Source organism: Schistocerca serialis, chromosome 8 (genome assembly GCF_023864345.2).
Source record: "Schistocerca serialis cubense isolate TAMUIC-IGC-003099 chromosome 8, iqSchSeri2.2, whole genome shotgun sequence".
Classification (NCBI taxonomy): Eukaryota; Metazoa; Arthropoda; class Insecta; order Orthoptera; family Acrididae; genus Schistocerca; species Schistocerca serialis.
Window position 1 is genome coordinate 157,218,127 of NC_064645.1, and position 20,549 is coordinate 157,238,675.

The 20,549-nt window shown below is 44.4% G+C and overlaps 1 protein-coding gene across 1 annotated transcript in view; it reads right to left on the reverse strand.

The window, feature by feature from the left end:
* Nucleotides 1-20,549, reverse strand: part of LOC126416622 (uncharacterized) — a 580,403-nt gene that overhangs the window by 84,888 nt on the left and 474,966 nt on the right. The gene's annotated exons all lie outside the window — the stretch shown is intronic.

Below are 20,549 nucleotides of genomic sequence, written 5' to 3' on the forward strand. Positions count from 1 at the left end.
GCTGGAGTGTCCATTTAATTATCATTTCCTTACACATGTTCCGAAAACCAGATCTAATCCGTCAGGAGCGGCAAATATGAAAAGCTAGTGTTTGCTAGAGTATGTTGCCTACTTTGACGGAAGGACCTGGTTTTGTCATTAAACATAACCTGATGAGAAATACGATTTGCTTTAAGACTGGATTAGACAGCTGCGTGTAACGGTTCATTACTTGTGTAGTATCTTCGTCAACCGCTGAAATTTCGGAAGATTAACATCGCGTTATCTTGGAGACCGATAACTGTGCATTCCAACTTAAGTCCCTTGTGGGAGGATCTACACTAACCGTCAACGCAAAGATGGCTTACAAAGAAATCCAAAGGCACCGTAAAGAACCAGTACCATCACACAACGAAAGATAACCAACGTTTGGTGTTCGTGATAGCGAAACATTAATTAACAGCTCTTGGGCGAGTCACACTAACTTCGTCCCTCTGTTCCTTGGCCAGAGAGAGAGCAGGAAGCCAGGCAGAATCCGAGAAGAGGGAGACGGAGATTTTGCTTAAGTAGATGACGTGGTCACAACACGCAAGAGAATTTTATTAAGATGGTCTCCGAGCACTTATGATCGGACAACCATTTCTGCCGCCAGATGTCCTTCATGAGTCTACGAAGTTAACATTTTGGGACTCAAATGGCTCTAAGCACTATGGGACTCAACATCTGAGATTATCAGTCCCCTATACTTAGAACTACTTAAACCTGACTAACCTAAGGACATCACACACAGCCATGGCCGAGGCAGGTTTCGAACCTGCGACCGTAGCAGCAGCGCGGTTCCGGAATGAAGCGCCTAGAAGCTCCCGGCCACAGCGGCCGGCCTAACATATTAGGAGTAATGTCGAGTGCACTGTCTGTGAATCGATTGGTAGACAGCTGTGAGAAAAAATCCTGTGTTCGCCTATGCCTACTTGAAAGGCATATCCGAGCTGATCAGCGTAGCAAATCAACGGTCGTCCGTCTGAAGCCTGCTTGCCACCCGGTTCTGACACAACTCCCTGTGTCACAAGCTAACACTCTAACCATTTCACAGTAGTACTAACTCGGTGTACAACATTATTGAAATTTTACAGTGTTAGTATTAGGTAAACAATTCTTTTAAAAGGCTATAATTTTCACCTTTTAAATGTTTGTGAATAATCGTGATTTGCTACAATAGCTGTACGTCATTTTATCAAAAGTGCTTCTCTTAACTGCTACCACTAATTGTCTGGACGTGTCTGCTATATAATTTTTCATCCATCATGCCAACATTTTTTTTCTCTACACTGTTATTCAATTTTATCCAGTTAAAAGAGAATAAACTGAATTTCCGTCCATACAAAAATGTGTGAAAGCATACGTCAGTGACATTAGACACAGGATAAAGTAAGATGTCAGACAAGAAAGTCCTCTCGCTATATTCATTTAAGTACATTACATACGATCAGCAGCGGCACAGAAGTATTTTATTCTGTTTGTTCATGATACAGTAATCTTCCTAGTTTTCGAAAATGTCATGAAGCAAATAATAAAAATTTTGTGTGATGCCTTGGTCAACCACAAACTGAAAACAAACACAAAAAAGACTAAAATAACTGTGATAGGTAACTTGAACACAAAAGTAGGGCAAACAAGAAGACAGGAAATACTAAACTTATGCAAGTAAATAAATTTCCTACTTGGGAACTACAATAACGGATGACAAGAGAAATATGATGAATAGTAAAAGAATAATTCCAATAACCGAACATGCCTTCAGATGTGAGTAATTTCTTAGTAGCCAACCACATACATATAACAAAGGGAATTTAATACATTTATTTAGAACATTTTAAGCTATGTTTGTGGAAGTGGACTCTGGGAAAACAGGAAAAGATTAAATCTGAAGCAGTAGGTATGTGGATGTAGAGAAGAGCCACAAAACATCCTGAGGTGAGAGAAAGTCAGTTATGAAATAGTAAAATTAAATAGGAGAGTACACAGTTTAACACGATGCAGTGAGGAAGAACTACTCGTAGATATAATTGGGTACCTATTTCATCTTAACAGCTTCATAACATTTTCTTAAAAGGAAACTTACTGGGGATGAAATGAATAGGCCCAAAAGACTCTTTGCCGTTTTGAGTGTAATAGAGTGCAGTAAGTACAACCAAATGGTAAAGCTCGGGACAGGCAGAGAAGTATGGCTACGTGAACAAGGCGTAACATTTAGTGGTGATGACGATGACATGATGACATGCTTAGCCACCTTTTCCTTCTTAGCGAGACTGTTCTCTGCGGACTGGCTGTTCGAATGATGGAATGATGATTTCGTCATCTAGTAGCTCTGTCCCACATACAAGCTGTGGTGTCGCCGCCAGACACCACACTTGCTAGGTGGTAGCTTTAAATCGGCCGCGGTCCATTAGTACATGTCGGACCCGCGTGTCGCCACTTTCAGTGATAGCAGACCGAGCGCCACCACACGGCAGGTCTAGAGAGACGTACTAGCACTCGCCCCAGTTGTACGGACGACGTAGCTAGCGATGCACACTGACGAAGCCTCGCTCATTTGCAGAGCAGATAGTTAGAATAGCCTTCAGCTAGGTCAATGGCTACGACCTAGCAAGGCGCCATTAGCAGTATATTGTCTGAAACTATAGAGTCTCATGTACCAAGGATGGATTAAAGTTAAGTATTCCAGAAGCTACGTACTTTTCTTTATATCATTCATTACGTATCCTGTTACAGACCTATCTCGTGCCTGCGTGAGCTAAACGCGTGCTTTCCGGCTACTTACGTGGCGTGGCTGTCTTGCTACGCCACAACACAAGCAACCACTGAACACAACAAAAAAAAAAATAAATCTTCACCTATGTAGTCGGAGAGTTGACTGCTTTTACTGACGCACTTCGCATCTCGCCGACTTCTGCTGACTGCCAGATCGTTAAGTGTTCACTTGCCTTGTGCGTGTTCAATTTAAACGAAAGCCATGGAGTATGTTGACTCAGCGATACATATTCCCTTGCTGCACGAATATAGAGTACGTGACGCAATTCCACGTGTAATAAATGCATTACGTGACTCTAGCATGATAAAGTAGGGTTTCTTTAGAATTACGGCCGGTACAGGGCTCAGAACTCCGCCACGCCCCGTGTTCCGGCAATCGGCTGCCGCCAGCATTCGGCGGGCGCTCTTAACCCTGTGGTGCATGAGTTTCACTGCAGTGGACAACTTTTAATGGTCAATTCTCTGGCGTTTTCAATCAGTCATGAGGCTGGAAATGCATGCAGGACACAACACCAGTAGGGAGTGCCCACTGCAGTGAACTGTGTGCATTTGCAGCCTCAAGACTGATTGAAAATGCCGAAGAAACGACCATTAACAGCTGTTCACTGTAGTGGACGCTATGCGCCACACCGTTACGTGCCTTCACCTTCTCGTGCGCTACATTCCCTCTCGAGGTTCCTACTTATCCTGGAAAGCTTAAGGCAATCTAAATGTTGAGCAAAGAGCACTCTCTTTATGTGATAAGGAAATGTGATTCTGCCTTGAGCAAACACAATTTTCTTGTGTTACTACGCATACATGTTTGGAGAAGTTTCTCCATCTTCAGTTGGTTTTCTTTATTATCTGTTCAACAATTTACATTAATATAAGTATTGGCAATATACATTACATTACTAAACTTAACTAAACCAAACTCCGTCAGAACAGACCTTGGAAGACCCAACGGTACCGACCGGCCGCCGTGTCATCCTCTCACCCCAGTGGTCTTAAGGGATGCGTATACGGAGGGGTATGTGGTCATCACACCGCTCATCCGGCCGTTGTTAGTTTTCGTGACCGGAGCCGCCGCCTCTCAATTAAATAGCTCCGCAGTTTGCCTCACAAGGGCTGAGTGCACCCCGCGGGCCAACAGCGTTTGGCAGACCGGACGGTCACCCATCCAAGTGCTAGCTCAACCCGACAGCGCTTAACTTCGATGATCTGACGTGGACCGGTGTTACCACCGCGGCAAGGCCGTTGGCACAGTACATTACATTAGTATGACTACAAAAATCAAAATTACTGCTCAGAATAGGATGGCGGAATAAATCCACACAAACAGTGCGTTAGGAAGCCCCACTCATTCACTCTGTAGAAGCACGAAAACGCGAGATGTGCAAAACGTAGGTACCCATATTTACATAAATAGTCTGCTCCAGCTCCCCAACCAACATTTCGGAAACTCTAATCACAATCAGCATGGATTACAACACGTTTTACGAAAAATAGTTCTCTAACCTAACAAAACTGTACTCAAGAGTAAAACTGCTAATTTTTGTTTACAAAACAACATAATACAATGACAGTAAATCTACAGAAAAAAATCGATATATTACTCCTAACATTTGAGAAATTACGCTACAAAACCTTGATAAACGCTTATTTATTGCAGATGACATGCTGAAAGCCAATAATAATAGCAGTTCTGCAAATACCAAACTGGCTAGAGAACACCACCATGTAATAATAAGCTATTTGTTTAGTTTTCATGTAAATACGAGGGTTGTTTTTTAAGTAAGGGCCGTTCGCGCATATAGTCCCGTAGTTCGCGCGGACGCCACAACAAGCCACCGCGCCACTTGCCGGCATCCTTCCCGTTCACACTGATGCAAGTTGCAGCTCTGTAGCTGACGTGTACGCATCGCTGTGCTACTTTATAATGTTTACGATTATTGAATCGCCCGCCGATACGGTGATACGGTCAGTGATACGTTTTTTGACCGCGAGAAGCCTATCAGCTGCAGAAATTCATCGTCAGTTAACAGAAGCTTATGGCTCGAATGCAGTGAGTGAAGGTAAAGTGCGTCAATGGGTTAGAGAGTTTAAAAATGGCCGTCAAAACGTCCATGACGAAGAACGCTCAGGCCGCATCTGTTGACTCAGGGATCGAGACGTGGCTGCACGATCCGTTACAGCCATGTGGATAATATACCTGTCATTTCGACTGCTAGGAATACGAAGACGTTGGGATCCAGAACGGCGTTCCGTATTGCCCTCTTGAACCCACCGATTCCATATTCTGCTAACAGCCATTGGATCTCGACCAACGCGAGCAGCATTGTCGCAGAAGCGATAAACCGCAATCGCGATAGCCTACAATCCGACCTTTACCAAAGTCGGAAACGTGATGGTACACTTTTCTCCTCCTTACACGAGGCATCACAACAACGTTTCACCAGGCAACGCCGGTCAACTGCTGTTTGTGTACGAGAAATCGGTTGGAAACTTTCCTCGTGTCAGCATGTTGTAGGTGTCGCCACCGGCGCCATCCTTGTGTGAATGATGTGAAAAGCTAATGATTTGCATATCACAGCAACTTCTTCCTGTCGGTTAAATTTCGCGTCTGTATTACGTGATCTTCGTGGTGCAGCAATTTTAATGGCCAGTAGTGTATGTTTCCACTAGAGTCTGTCACCGCGTTGGCACAGCTGAAGTGTTTCCTTCTCCGTCAAGTGCTGCTGCTGAGCTTCACTACCTTTTTATAGTCGGTAATAAAATGGAATAACAACTCTGCTCACTGCTACATAATTCTTATAAATCGTTCTTAACTGACTTTGGTTGCACACTGCCCTCTTCAGTTTTTGTTGTTGCTGAGCAACAGTCATACAATAGTTTTTAAATGAACACATCGTCTTTGACTGAATTGTTGTTTATTTAATTACGACTTAGGTTTCGGCCTTTTACGCCATTTTCAAGTGATTGAGTTTATGTCATTAACATATTCTGGAAGACATCAAGCCAATTTTGAGCTTGATTTTCTGCAATATATGTTAATAACATCATCTCTACCTCTATAGTCTGTTTCTTCCTTCGACCCTTCCCTCGACATGTGGTCGCCTTAATGTTTAATTATCTCTCTAAATCTTACTCGAGAGTCTTCCATTAAGTGCGTTGGAAATTTTCCTGTTATTCCATTGACCTCGACCCTCGGCGGCGCTGGCGAGGTGTCAAGTTGTCAGTCCTCCACTATATATTTCTGTATGAAACTTAACCCAGATCTACCTCCCAGTCTACAAGATAAATCTACATATTAGAAAAATTATATACACACGAACTATTATCCAACTTAAACTCGTTAGCTTTGGCTAAGCGTAACCTAATCTGAACTGAACTGTAACACGTCTCATTAAAATTTGTCTATATGTCAAATGCGCAATTGAAATAAAACAATTATATGGCCCTAATCAAAATTTCCAGTTATCTTGAGTCTTGGCAACATAGTTGTAGATTTCTCGAGAGCACAACAGTTAACAGCAACCAGGCAGCGGCTAAGCTAAAATTCTATTTTCAAACAAAATTTCCCAACCATACTCAGACTGGTGCATACCATACGATGCAGTGTGGTAATGCGTAATGATAAATGTTCTTTAAACAGTGTGCTCGGGAGATTAACTATTCCCATAAAATGATATTCCAAGACGACGATTTTTGAATGAAGTATGTATTCAAAAAGGCGGGGTTCAGTTTTGGGCGATTTTCAGGAATATCATTGGTCTGAAAAATATTGTGCTGAACAAAGTGAATGATGATTTCACGGCATCACTCCAGACACAGCCGCTTGTCTTGTGGTATTAATAGAAGCATATGAATGGAACGGTAATTCAAAAATGGTTCAAATGGCTCTAAGCACTATGTAACTTAACACCTGAGGTCATCAGTCCCCTAGAACTTAGAACTATTAAAACCTAACTAACCTAAGGACAGTACACACATCCATGCTCGAGGCAGGATTCGAATCTGCGACCGCAGCAGCGGATCGGTTCCGGACTGAAGCGCCTAGAACCGCTCGGCCACAACAGCCGGCGAACGGTAGTTCTTTAGGCTGGCTGTCAATGTGGGGGAAGACAGAATGTTGCAAGATGGCAGGCGCATATTTGAAAGGATTTTAGATGTGATTCCTCCACAGTAAAATGTTTTCCCATGTGTTATTCAGAAGGTGTCAACAGAATCTTCACAACGAGTGCACCGGCCTTCAAGTTCCCATGAAGCCCAGTATCAGGCTACTCTCACACCCGAATGTCCTACACACTGGAATATTCCATTGTTCGACCATTTCCTCAAATGGAGACCCACAGTGAGGCTTACATTCAAACTCTGTCCGATGCCGACAACACTGAGTCGTGTGACTACAAAACGTTTCCGTGTCTTCAGAGCGATCTCTGAAAAACTAGCGCTGTTCACGTACGTGATATGCCTTACGAGACCTGGTAACAACACTGAAACACGAATAACACTGCTGCGCTCTGGCAGCCGTTCTAGCTGTAACAGAGAATTGCAGCTATAACGACTTACATCTCCACCGATCACGTGTGCACAGTTACATTGACATTCGGCCATACCTTCTGGTGCCTCGCTAGTTTTGTCAGGCTATGGATAGATATAATCTATAAGTTAATGAGAACCCTGGGCTAGCAGAACAGAGCGGAGAGGTTATATTTGTGGAAAGGGCCAAAAATAAGTTAGTCAGTTGCACTCGACATATAAACTTTATTTGTTAAAGCACACAATCACAAAAACAAGAATCAAAAACTCCTTTTCTCAGCATGCCGCTCCTTTTGTTTTGATTGCTCTGCGGAGCTTCTGTAGAGTTGCACAGTAGACATCTGAGTTGATTGTCGTTCCTCGTGGCATAAAGTCCGCTAGCAAGACACCGCGCCGGTCCCAGAACACAGCTGCCATAATCTTGCGCTTTGACAGCGTCTGTGAGGTTGTGTGAGGTTGTGTGTCGCCATTCCATCGATTGTCGCTTGCTTTCGGGAGTGATATGGGATACCCACGTTTCAACTCCAGTGACAATTTGACTCAACATGTCATCCCCTTCTTCCTCGTAACGAATCAAAAAGTCCAATGAAGTGGCAAATCTCTTCCCTTTGTGGTCCTCTGTGAGGAGTCTGGGTACCCACCGAGAACACAGTTTCTTAAAGTTTAGGTTTTCAGATACAATTTTGTACAAAACCGATCTGGAAATTCCAAAGAAAGAGTGGAAATTGTGAATCTTCTGTCCTCACGAATCTTTGTTTCGACTGCTCGGAGACCATGGCTGCGGTTGCCCTTGACGCTGCATCACAGACAGGAGCGCCTGCGATGGTGTACTCATCGACGAACCTGGGTGCACGAATGGCAGAACGTCATTTTTCTGATGAATCCAGGTTCTGTTTACAGCATCATAATAGTCGCATCAGTGTTGGGCGACATCGCGGTGAACGCACATGGGAAGCGTGTATTCGTCATCGTCATACTTGCGTATCACCCGGCGTGATGGTATGGGGTGCCATTGGTTACACGTCTCGGTCACGTCCCTCTTGTTCGCATTGACGGCACTTTGAACAGAGGACGTTACATTCCAGATGTGTGACGACCCGTGGCTCTACCCTTCACTCGATCCCTGCGAAACCCTACATTTCAGCAGGATAATGCATGAACGTATGTTGCAGGTCCTGTACGGGCCTTTCTGGATACAGAAAATATTCGACTGCTGCCCTGGCCAGCGCCGGAAAAGTGGCAGAGTGGTTCTAGGCGCTACAGTCTGGAACCGCGCGACCGCTACCGCCGCAGGTTCGTATCCTGCCTCGGGCATCGATGTGATGTGTATGTCTAAGTCCTAGGGGACTGATGACCTAAGAAGTTAAGTCCCATAGTGCTCAGAGCCGTTTTTTCTTTTATTTTTTTTTATTTTTTTTTTTTTTTTTTTTTTTGCCCTGGCCAGCACATTCTCCAGATCTGTCACCAATCGAAAATGTCTGGTCAATGGTGGCCGAGCAACTGGATCGTCACAATACGCCAGTCACTACTCTTGATGAACTGTGGTATCGTGTTGAAGCTGCATGGGCCGTTGTACCTGTACACGCCATCCAAGCTCTGTTCGACTCAATGCCCAGGCGTATCAAGGCCGTTATTACGGCCAGAGGTGGTTGTTTTGGGTACTGATTTCTCATGATCTATGCACCCAAACTGCGTGAAAATGTAATCACATGTCAGTTATAGTATAATACATTTGTCCAATGAATACCCGTTTGTTATCTGCATTTCTTCTTGGTGTAGCAATTTTAATAGCCAGTAGTCTAGTACCTGCGGTAGCGTCTTAGAATATTCATTGGAATAGTGCTGAACAGAGACAGCCTGTATCCGTCCCAAAGAATTAGAATAGCGGAATTTCAATGAATACTTATTGTAGAGCGCAGGAATCAGTCGTCCTTTTCTGCAGGTTTTATTTGGCAAATCCAGATTTCGGCTAGTGCTTAGCCATTGTCGATGAACTATTTTCTGTGACTGACACCCGAACAACCGGGAACTGACATCGATTGAGACTAGAAAATAGTGCATTGATAATGGCTACGCACTAGCCGAAGTCTGAACTTATTAAATAAAACCTGAAAAAAGGACGACTGATTGCTGCCCCTATAATTTGTAAATCATATCAGAGTCGCTGAGTGCACCAATGTTTCTATTGGAAGGTAACCTGAACAAGTTACTGCTTGGAATTGGCCTCTTGTAGGTGGACAAAGTGGCCTGTGATTACTAGTGAAATACTTCACACTGTTGATGGTTGATTAGTTAGTCCTAGTGACCGTTAGTTAGCTGACGGAGTGACAGAGTCAAGCATTCGTCTCTGATATAGATCGTTTCTAGCAATTATTGAAAGCATAGGACATTCTGATCATAGGTTTTGGTCCTACACCTCGCTAAGCAAATGTGGTTTTTCGAACAAAAAATGGATTAAAGGGAGAGTAATAACCAGCTACTTCAGATAACCATTCGAGCCAAGAGTTACAAATCTTGTGTCACATACCCCTCTCCAGCCAAGGGGATCTTCTCCCTCTCATCTCCGCTATGAAGTTTGAGAACAGAGTAAACTAAACCCACAGTGTCGTTAATGTCCTGATTGGGCCCCGCAGGGGTACGGAACCTGTGCTGGGAAGTGACAACACTACTTCAGATGTCCATCGTTGGCGAATGTGGCAGATCTGGGAAGAGCTCCCTTTCATGTAGTGATTTGGAGAAGCATTGTGATGCTACTCCAGGGGATGACTGTGTGGGGAGCCAACAGGTATGACATCAGCTTACAGGTGGTCGTCATTCACAGAAATCTGATGGCACAGCAGTACGTCACACACATTTCACGAGACAGTATCGTGGCACAACTTTTTGTCTCTATGAACTATCTGGGTGATGTTGGAGTAATCCTGTGGCCAGTAAAATCGTCAGAAATCAGATCTGTTCCAGACGGGACGTATTTGGGACCAGCTCGGACGTCCATCCCAGTACCAGTATCAAGAATATCAAGCACCACTTACAACAGTAGCGGCCTATCTTGCCTCAGGGAAGGAAAAAAAATAAGTATGTGACAGCCTTTCCAACAGAACCAGTGCGTGCATCCACGCCAGAGGGAGTGCGTAATTTTATTGATAAATGGGCTCATACTGCCAGTTTCGTTGTAAATCTGACTCGATATTGAAATGTCTCAAATAACGTCACCTATACTCTGAACTTTTAAACTTTGATTTCCTTTCCTTCACCCCTTCTGGTTACTTCATTTATTTCGTCAGGCGCTATAAATAAACTCCTGGAAATTGAAATAAGAACACCGTGAATTCATTGTCCCTGGAAGGGGAAACTTTATTGACACATTCCTGGGGTCAGATACATCACATGATCACACTGACAGAACCACAGGCACATAGACACAGGCAACAGAGCATGCACAATGTCGGCACTAGTACAGTGTATATCCACCTTTCGCAGCAATGCAGGCTGCTATTCTCCCATGGAGACGATCGTAGAGATGCTGGATGTAGTCCTGTGGAACGGCTTGCCATGCCATTTCCACCTGGCGCCTCAGTTGGACCAGCGTTCGTGCTGGACGTGCAGACCGCGTGAGACGACGCTTCATCCAGTCCCAAACATGCTCAATGGGGGACAGATCCGGAGATCTTGCTGGCCAGGGTAGTTGACTTACACCTTCTAGAGCACGTTGGGTGGCACGGGATACATGCGGACGTGCATTGTCCTGTTGGAACAGCAAGTTCCCTTGCCGGTCTAGGAATGGTAGAACGATGGGTTCGATGACGGTTTGGATGTACCGTGCACTATTCAGTGTCCCCTCGACGATCACCAGTGGTGTACGGCCAGTGTAGGAGATCGCTCCCCACACCATGATGCCGGGTGTTGGCCCTGTGTGCCTCGGTCGTATGCAGTCCTGATTGTGGCGCTCACCTGCACGGCGCTAAACACGCATACGACCATCATTGGCACCAAGGCAGAAGCGACTCTCATCGCTGAAGACGACACGTCTCCATTTGTCCCTCCATTCACGCCTGTCGCGACACCACTGGAGGCGGGCTGCACGATGTTGGGGCGTGAGCGGAAGACGGCCTAACGGTGTGCGGGACCGTAGCCCAGCTTCATGGAGACGGTTGCGAATGGTCCTCGCCGATACCCCAGGAGTAACAGTGTCCCTAATTTGCTGGGAATTGGCGGTGCGGTCCCCTACGGCACTGCGTAGGATCCTACGGTCTTGGCGTGCATCCGTGCGTCGCTGCGGTCCAGTCCCAGGTCGACGGGCACGTGCACCTTCCGCCGACTACTGGCGACAACATCGATGAGTGGAGACCTCACGCCCCACGTGTTGAGCAATTCGGCGGTACGTCCACCCGGCCTCCCGCATGCCCACTATACGCCCTCGCTCAAAGTCCGTCAACTGCACATACGGTTCATGTCCACGCTGTCGTGGCATGCTACCAGTGTTAAAGACTGCGATGGAGCTCCGTATGCCACGGCAAACTGGCTGACACTGACGGCGGCGGTGCACAAATGCTGCGCAGCTAGCGCCATTCGACGGGCAACACCGCGGTTCCTGGTGTGTCCGCTGTGCCGTGCGTGTGATCATTGCTTGTACAGCCCTCTCGCAGTGTCCGGAGCAAGTATGGTGGGTCTGACACACCGGTGTCAATGTGTTCTTTTTTCCATTTCCAGGAGTGTAGATTGTCATGTTTTACATAAGACTGCGAAAAAGAGAAAGATAACGGTACTGTGAATACTTGAAATTAATGCACATCAACAGAGAGCGCCAGCTTGTTTTTTAACGATCGAACGTAATTTCCTTTGTCATTGCTAGGTTTCAGTTACATTACAATAGCTAATTCAGCCTTAGTTTTATCTTCTACTAAGTATAACAATTTTAATATAAAACATTAATATTCATTTCTTGTTAATTATAACGATTCCTGAGTAACGGAAGAGTCTAATACTTTCATATTTAAACACTCTGTATTCATTTATTTATCATATTTTCTGTATCTGTAGCAGAAATATGGAAAAAGTTGGAAGAAAGGCAGCACGTTTTGTATTATCGCGAAATATGGGAGAGAGAGTCACAGAAATGATACAGGATTTGGGCTGGAAATCATTAAAAGAAAAGTTTTTCCTTGCGACGGAATCTTCTCACGAAATTCCAATTACTAACTTTCTCCTTCGAATGCGAAAATATTTTCTTGACACCTACCTACATAGGGCGGAACAATCACCACGATAAAATAAGGAAAATCAGAGCTCGTAAGTAAAGATATAGGTGTTCATTCTTTCCGCGCGCTATATGAGATTGGAATAATAGAGAATTGTGAAGATGGTTCGATGAACCCTCTGCCAGACACTTAAATGTTACTTGCAGAGTATCCATGTAGATGTAGACGTAGATGTAAGTTTCATGTCATGTTATGGGTGGTTGAGACATTCAGTTTCATCTGAGAACTGCCGAAGAGCCCGGAAGTTGGCTGCTGATCGAACAAAAAATATTTTACAGTTCATAAAGGAAGTGTTTCCTATTTGATATTGTTCTCATAGTCTGTGAAGAACTCACAGATTATTCAGTTCATCTTAAAAAACCGAAAGTCGTCATGAAACGGCGAGAACACTAAAAATATACCGATTAGCCAAAATATTATGACAGCTGCAACTGCTAAATTGAATGTCACCTCATAGCATTGCGGGCACAAGACGTTGTGAGGAAGTTATTAAGTGCAAGGTAGAGATGAATGAGAACTGTGAGTAGACAAAAAGACGATCTATGCCTCAACAGAGATTATGTAGGTCGAAGTCTTGTACGCTCGCTTAAGCAGAACAGTCGGCGATTTGTGTAGATCTGACGACAGAATTCAGTTCTGCTGCAGCCACCAGTGTTCGGACCACACTGTTCATTGCGCATGACTGGACATAGTGTTCCATAACATCGACGAACGATTGCGTCTGTTAGGATTGCAGAGCACATGGGGTCATCGAGTTTGGGAAGTGCAGAAATGGAAACGTGTCAGTTAGTTAGAGGTGTGGTAATCGGATTATCAGAACATGTGAGTTACTGGAGACAAGGAAAAACGGATTCAGACTATGTGGAACGTGTTTTAACAGAAAACCATTGATTCGATGTAGGTTGTGAAGTTTTTCATACTGCTGTGAATACTTGAAATTGATATACGTAAAGCACAGAGCGTGTTTGCCGTTACTCCAGATCGCCATTGCTATGTACGCCGTCATTTGCACCGTGCACGGTAGCAGACTCGTGGAGCAATATTTTTGTGTGGGGAACATACACGTGTGGTAGTAATCGAAGGTACCACGACAGCTGTAAACTACAAGAATATTACTGCAGACCGACTGCATCCCTTTGTGCGTAATGTTTTTCTTGATGGTGATGGCATCTTCAGCATAACAACAGTCCGTATCACAAGGCCAGAATCGTTCTGCAGTGGTTTCAGCATCAAAGTTAACTCATGCAGGCGTCTGTAGGTGGGAGAACTCATTGCACTAACAGTGGGCGGAAGCGGGACATCTTCCTTGTGTATTTTCGGTAATTCATAAAGAATGGGAGGTCTGGCAGCACGCATTAATTTCATTACCACCTCATCTGCCATACCAGCTTCTTTTAACAAGTTCGCTGTCTTTCTGACGATGGCCTGTGTTGCTTCATGACTAAGGTTCCGAGACGTACCATTCTCTAATAAAATGAATCTCCTTCAGGTGATTGCCTTGACTGTTCAGAAGCACAGTGGCAGTTCCTTATTGGCTAGCAAGACAAAAAAGGCCTCGTTGTCACGTAAAGATCCTAAGCTAGCTACCAGCTAACTTCCAGTCTCATCATGACCAAAGCCATGTCATGATTAATAGTACTCTGGACGAAAGACATGGCTTTTACCAGTTATCTGAGAAAAAGGACATGGTTGACTTGTCAGCGAATAAAGGTTCTGTACACAGATGTCTACGTTCATTACAGGATGATACGTCCCGGAAGAAAAGTCGCGATCCGTCACAGGCCGTCCTCAGAGAGACAAAGATGTTCTTAAGAAACTCTGGTATACGAGACAAAGTTGTGAATAACTTACTGACATAAGCCGTCAAACATCCTGGGCTTTATGGATTGTCAAAAATACCAAGGAAAGTGTCCCTCTTAGGCCCATAATTTGTGAGATCATTTTTCAAAACTTAGACTAGAAAACATCTGGCAAGATTATCAGCATCCAAACTAGGACACTGTGAACACCTCACATTCATGGGTCGTCAACCACATGGAAGTTTGAGTCTTGCCGTGGGTGGTGCCCGGATAGCCTAATGGTAAGACGTCTGCTCACGATAAGCGGGAATTCCGGGTTCGAGTCCCGAACCCGCCATTTCATTATACAGCATATTCGCAATTGCGAGTACATTTCATGTATTTCATAACGGCTGTAGTCGCTGCAGTGCATGTTGCTTTGGACATACATGCATGTCCAAAGAAACAATGCACCGTAATTCGGAATAACACCGGCACTGCAATATCGTACTCAAGAAAATGGATAGGCAAAAATGACACAAATGTTAGTTTGAACATAGCTTCACCTATGTCAGCATAAGACATGCTCGGACTTTTGGCGCAACAGTTCCATTTGGGAACGTCAAGTTGTTCTGTCGCGTCCTAACAACGTCATACTTTTTACCGCTATGAATATTATAAGGTGATGGCAATGGGATGCCCCCTGTCTCTCGCTATCGCGAATGCCTTCACAAAAACCTTTGAGGAGCAGGCTGTGAAATCTGTAATGTTTCGTACATCTTGATGCTTAAGCTACGTTTCTCACATAGCCTCATTGTGAAAATGCACTTTACCAGACTGTTCAAACACATGCACAGCGTCCATCCCAACATCAAACTTACTATCGAGATGGAGAAGAATGGCAAGCTACCATTCTTCAGTGTTTTGGCTGAGCAGAGGAGTCTGGCTCAGTCATTGAGAAGACCAATGCTTACTGATTGTTACTTGAACGCCGATAGTTTTCACCCCTCTGTATACAAGAAAGCGATGCTTAACACGTTAGTACACGGGGCAAAGGATGTTTCTCATAACAGCCACCTACAGTCTGAATTGCAGCGTTTGAGACAAGTGTTCGGTGAGTATCGTAAAAGCAAGGGAAACATTGCAAACCCTTTCATATGCCCTCAAACGAAGATGTTTAGTAATTTGGTGGAAGAGCACAAGCTGGCAGCATTCCTGCCACAGTGTGTGCAATGAGCAGCAAGTTATAACCTGTGCTGCACAGGACAGTTTTCCGATCCCCTTCCAGGATACGGTACATGTCACATCCACTTAAAGATGACGTAGCTCTTCCAGTGGGCAGTGTGTTCAAAAATGCTTAAATGTGTGTGAAATCTTATGGGACTTAACTGCTAAGGTCATCAGTCCCTAAGCTTACACACTACTTAACCCAAATTGTCCTAAGGACAAACACACACACCCATGTCCGAGGGAGGACTCGAACCTCCGCCGGGACCAGACACACAGTCCATGACTGCAGCGCCTCAGACTGCTCGGCTAATCCCGCGCGGTCCGTGTGTGTGTGTCTGTGTGTGTGTGTGTGTGTGTGTGTGTGTGTGTGTGTGTGCGTGCGTGCGTGTGTAGGGGGAAGAGGGGATATATACATGTATGTGTGTGAGTGTGTGTGTGTGGGGGGGGGGGGGAGGTGGGGGGGGAGTGTGGTGACCCCTGCGACTGCGGCACCATCTACACAGCATGATTGAAAAATAACTGTACATACTTCGTGGATGTAATGTATGCCACAAAATAAGATTAAAACATTAAAAAAAAATTTGTCTGAAATTGCTTTATTTCCGAGATATGCAGTACAGCAGCGAGTGCAACACAAACAACACAAAATTAGCTCTTCTCAGAAAGCAACTACACGAAGGGGCCCGAAATTCAATAGAACCATATACCGTTAGTTTACCCCAGAACATGCTCTAAATGTTGTTCATGTAGACGCAGACAGTAACGTGCTGACGTCTTACCGCTCTCCGAACGTTGCAGGCTCCGTTCATCTTATTATGTACAGTTGCACAGTCATTTATACTTCCCTGCTGTAGTTTTGCTAGACTCTCAGTTGCAGACCATACACGATCTCGCTGAGACGACCATAAAGATAGAAGTCTAGGAAGTTAAAATCCCGAGATCTGGCAAGCCAAGCGACTGGTCTTATAAGGATTTTTGGACAACATGGTTGTGGAGATGTAGCAGCGATTAGTATGATTAATCAATTTTTCGAAAACAGTCTTAAACGCATTTATTATTATTATACCGCCATCCGGTTTCAACCCGACGTAGGGTTCATCTTCTGGGCGTTTACACCATTGGTCGACTGCTGGTGGTGACACTTCAGTCTACATAACGACAGGAAACTAGCAGCAGTCGACCAATAGTGTAAACGCCCAGAAGATGATCCCTACGTCGGGTTGAAACCGGTTGGCGGTATAGTAATAATAAATGCGATTAAGACTGTTTTTGAATAATTGGTCTTATACGACCTATCCACTAATCAGGATAAGCAGCAATGAGATACTGTCTTGCCTCCCAACTCAAATGTGCAGCGGCACTGTCGTGCATATACCATAAAGTGGTTCGTGTATCGAGTGGAACATAATGAGGGAGACCATCCAGATCATGACGATACACACCGCCAGTCAGACGCTGTGCAACTATTTGGGCCCGACTGACTGACTGCCCACTATACGGCACCGAATGTTCACTGCAAAACGGTGTTGATATCCTCTTACTGTCGTTACACGAGGATTCTCATACACCCATAAGTGCACGTTATGAGATTTCTCGATACCAGCACTGGTATAAAAGCTCTCTTCCATGAAAAGTACCTGACGACAGAACACTGGTTAGGCAGCATGGTGCTCGAGTAATCACTGACAGACATTCTGACGTCTGTGATGGTCTGCTGGTGTACCTTCGGCAGGTGAAATGGGTAGAATTGCTGTCACCAAAAAAGCCACCATACAGCTGACTGAGTACTCCCTACAGTGGCGCTTCTATGGCGGCTACTTATGGTCGGATCTTCGTCTACCACTACCAGTATGTTCTCAACACGCATGATGTAATGCCTACGACAAATTGCATTACGCATCATAGCTCGGACATAAAGAAGTGTCAGTCAAAACTTTATTTAATATTTTAGTCTTAATTTGATGCATACATTAGACTCACGAAGTGTCTAAGGCAGACAATTCGCACTGTTGCTGAGCACAAGCAACATGACAAACAAAGGAAACTTGAAAGGTCGGCTGGAAAACGGACATAAAATAAAATCTCAAAAGTTTTATCTCGGCTCATTTGTCATCATACTGGGTGGTAGCGATTAGAATTTACTGCAACAGTTTTAACAGAGGCTAAGAGTACATACGTACTTACTAGCGCTTGGGGACGGACTCTGGATATCGAGAAAAAGCAATTACGGGTGCTTGACCCTTGTAGCGTGGCAGCAGCGGCAGTTTCAAACCTTTCACCGCCTCCTCGATTCATCCGACGTCATTGGTCCCACGGCTAAACACAGATATTGTGAGCTGCCCAATTTGCCTTTGCCTCACTTTGGCCCTCTCTGGAAGGTACCAGACGCTGCAATCGCACCTTTATAACCAGAGCTCCATGGCAACACTGGCAGTCCGTACCTAGGCATCCTTGTATGTAGTCAGGACAACGGGCATAAAACAAATTGAAAAAAGGCACTGTTAGGAATTTAACAAGTCGGTATAGCCCATATGAAAGTACTTATAACAGATATACATGCGAGGAATTAATGGAGGTGAGTCCAAGACAAACAAATCTCTGATGGCTTCCCACATATGCGACAAAGGGACATAAGAAACGAGCTTCACAAGCATCCTAACATTCGCAGTGTTTTCCTCAGTCTTTGGCAGTGATGTGATAGCGCATTGTCTTAATGAAGTAGACCTGTGGCTTTCTGGAGATGAACTAACAAATCATTTTACCATGGATACCTGAACCCTTCAGTGGCAAGAGGGGACTCAGTTACATCCTGTGCAAAGATCGCAATAATCAGATCACCTCCAGCACTTACTTCAGTGGTGTTCTGCAGGCAAGCGGATTATAGAGCTCTACACATCGTTTTTAACGGAGAAAAGTGGAGTGTTGTACAGCTAATTTCTGGAGTATCCCCAGAAAGGCTTATAGAGACATTACTGTTAACAAAGGACGTAAATGATTTAATAGATAACGTCTGGAGTCCATGAGGTTGTTCTCAAATGCAGTAATCTATAGCAGCACATAAATACTGAGTTGCAGGAAGACGTGAATAGAAGTGAGTTTTGGAGGAAATGACATTTGACCCTGGACGAAAAAAAAAGTAACATACTACACTCGCCATGTTGCAACACACTTTTGATTACACAAAGATTATTGACACACTGTTATCACCTGATAGTTCATAATTCCAGACCACACCGGGTCGTCAGGAGCTGCAAAACACACAAAGAGAAGAATCGAGATAGGCCAAGTTCTAACAGGCTTTCAGTAATATGCAGAACAGCAATACAAGACGTAGTCTAGTTGAAATCCTGTAAGAAGGCAGGTCACAAGAGTACGGTGTAAGAGATGGTGAGACTTAAGCAAAGCACGATTCGAAGTGTCTTTGCAGCATGGTAGCCAGGTTTCATCTCCGATTTGACGTCATTACCCGCAGCCGGAGGAAACACCTACAACCGGACATCGTACAGTATCGGCCTCACTTTCAGATGTCAGAGTTATATGGTATCATACTGTGCATAACTAGATGAAGATATTCACTACTTTTCAATCACGCTCTCGGCAACAAATAACTAGGATCAGTAACTACCATAAAATGCCTAACAGTAACCATCCTGAGCGGTCTAATGTGGAATTAGCTGTAGGAAAATCATATGCCACGCTGAGATTCACTTAAAAAATCTCAGGGAAATATAATTTACACTCGAAAGAAGTGTCTTATTAGACAATTGATTGACAGATTCTTGAGTAATTCTCCTCTAGCTAGGGCTGTTTAATAGAAGAGATACGAAACACTAGACGAAGAGGTGTGTGTTTCGACACAGGTTTAACTGGTGCAAGAGCGCTATAGAGATGCCAACAAACCCCAGTAACAGGCGCTACAGAAGACATTGTGCATTATGGAGATATCTCCCTAAAAGTATCAATCTCGCACGTTACGCGAGGAGTGGGGAAACATATTACATGTCACCAAAAATGCGAAATGATTTCAATGAGAAAATCAGAGAATATGGGCTTCATATGGAGTTCGTTCGTCATTCGAGAATGGGACAGGAGAACGGCGGAAAAGTAAATGGTATCTGAAGTACCTTCCGCCACACACCGTAAGGTGGGTTTCGCAATATAACGAGTTGATGCATAAGTTCGTAGCGTTTTTCAATAACTTTCATAAACACAACAGACACACATAACAGAGACGTCAGCCATCAGTAATAATTGTCATTCACTATTTGCAACAGTGTGCCGATGTTGGGGTAACTTTTCCATTCCGCGACTGTAGGAATCACGTAGTTTTGAGGCGAGGCTATGTTCAGAGAGCATTTTCATCCGGAATGGAAGTTCCTCGAAGATTGTTTGATAGTGAGCGGGAAAAGCTGAAAATCTGAGAGCGCAAGATAAGGTGAATAAGGTGGGTGCGGACTGACTTCCCAAACCAGCTCCTGTATAATGTTTTTTGCAGTCTAGCAGAAAGCGGGCGGCCGTTATCATGGAGAAGCTTCACTTCACGTAGTCTTCTTGGTCGGTGTTCTTGGATTGTGTGTGCAAGACGTCTCAGCTGTTGACAATAACTGTTAGCAATGATAATCACACCTCGGGAGGCGATTCGTGCTACACTAACCCTTCACTTTTCCACCAGAAGCATAATATTATCTTTCGTGCATGCGCGGAGGTCTTTGTACGGGAAGTTGGTGCTTTTTTTGCGTTCACCCATTGCTTTCTTTTCCTTGTGGTAGCGAAAATACACAATTTGTCAACACCAGCCAGTTGTTGAAGAGCGAGCAGAGATGCATATACAGCCACTCGCAGATTTTTTGGGATTTTAGCTTAGAGCATGTCTTAGCAATACATGCGATTTTTGAACCATCCATATTGCATGCAAATGTCGCACTATGGTGAATGATCACAGTTCACCACATTTGCCACTTCTCGAGTACAC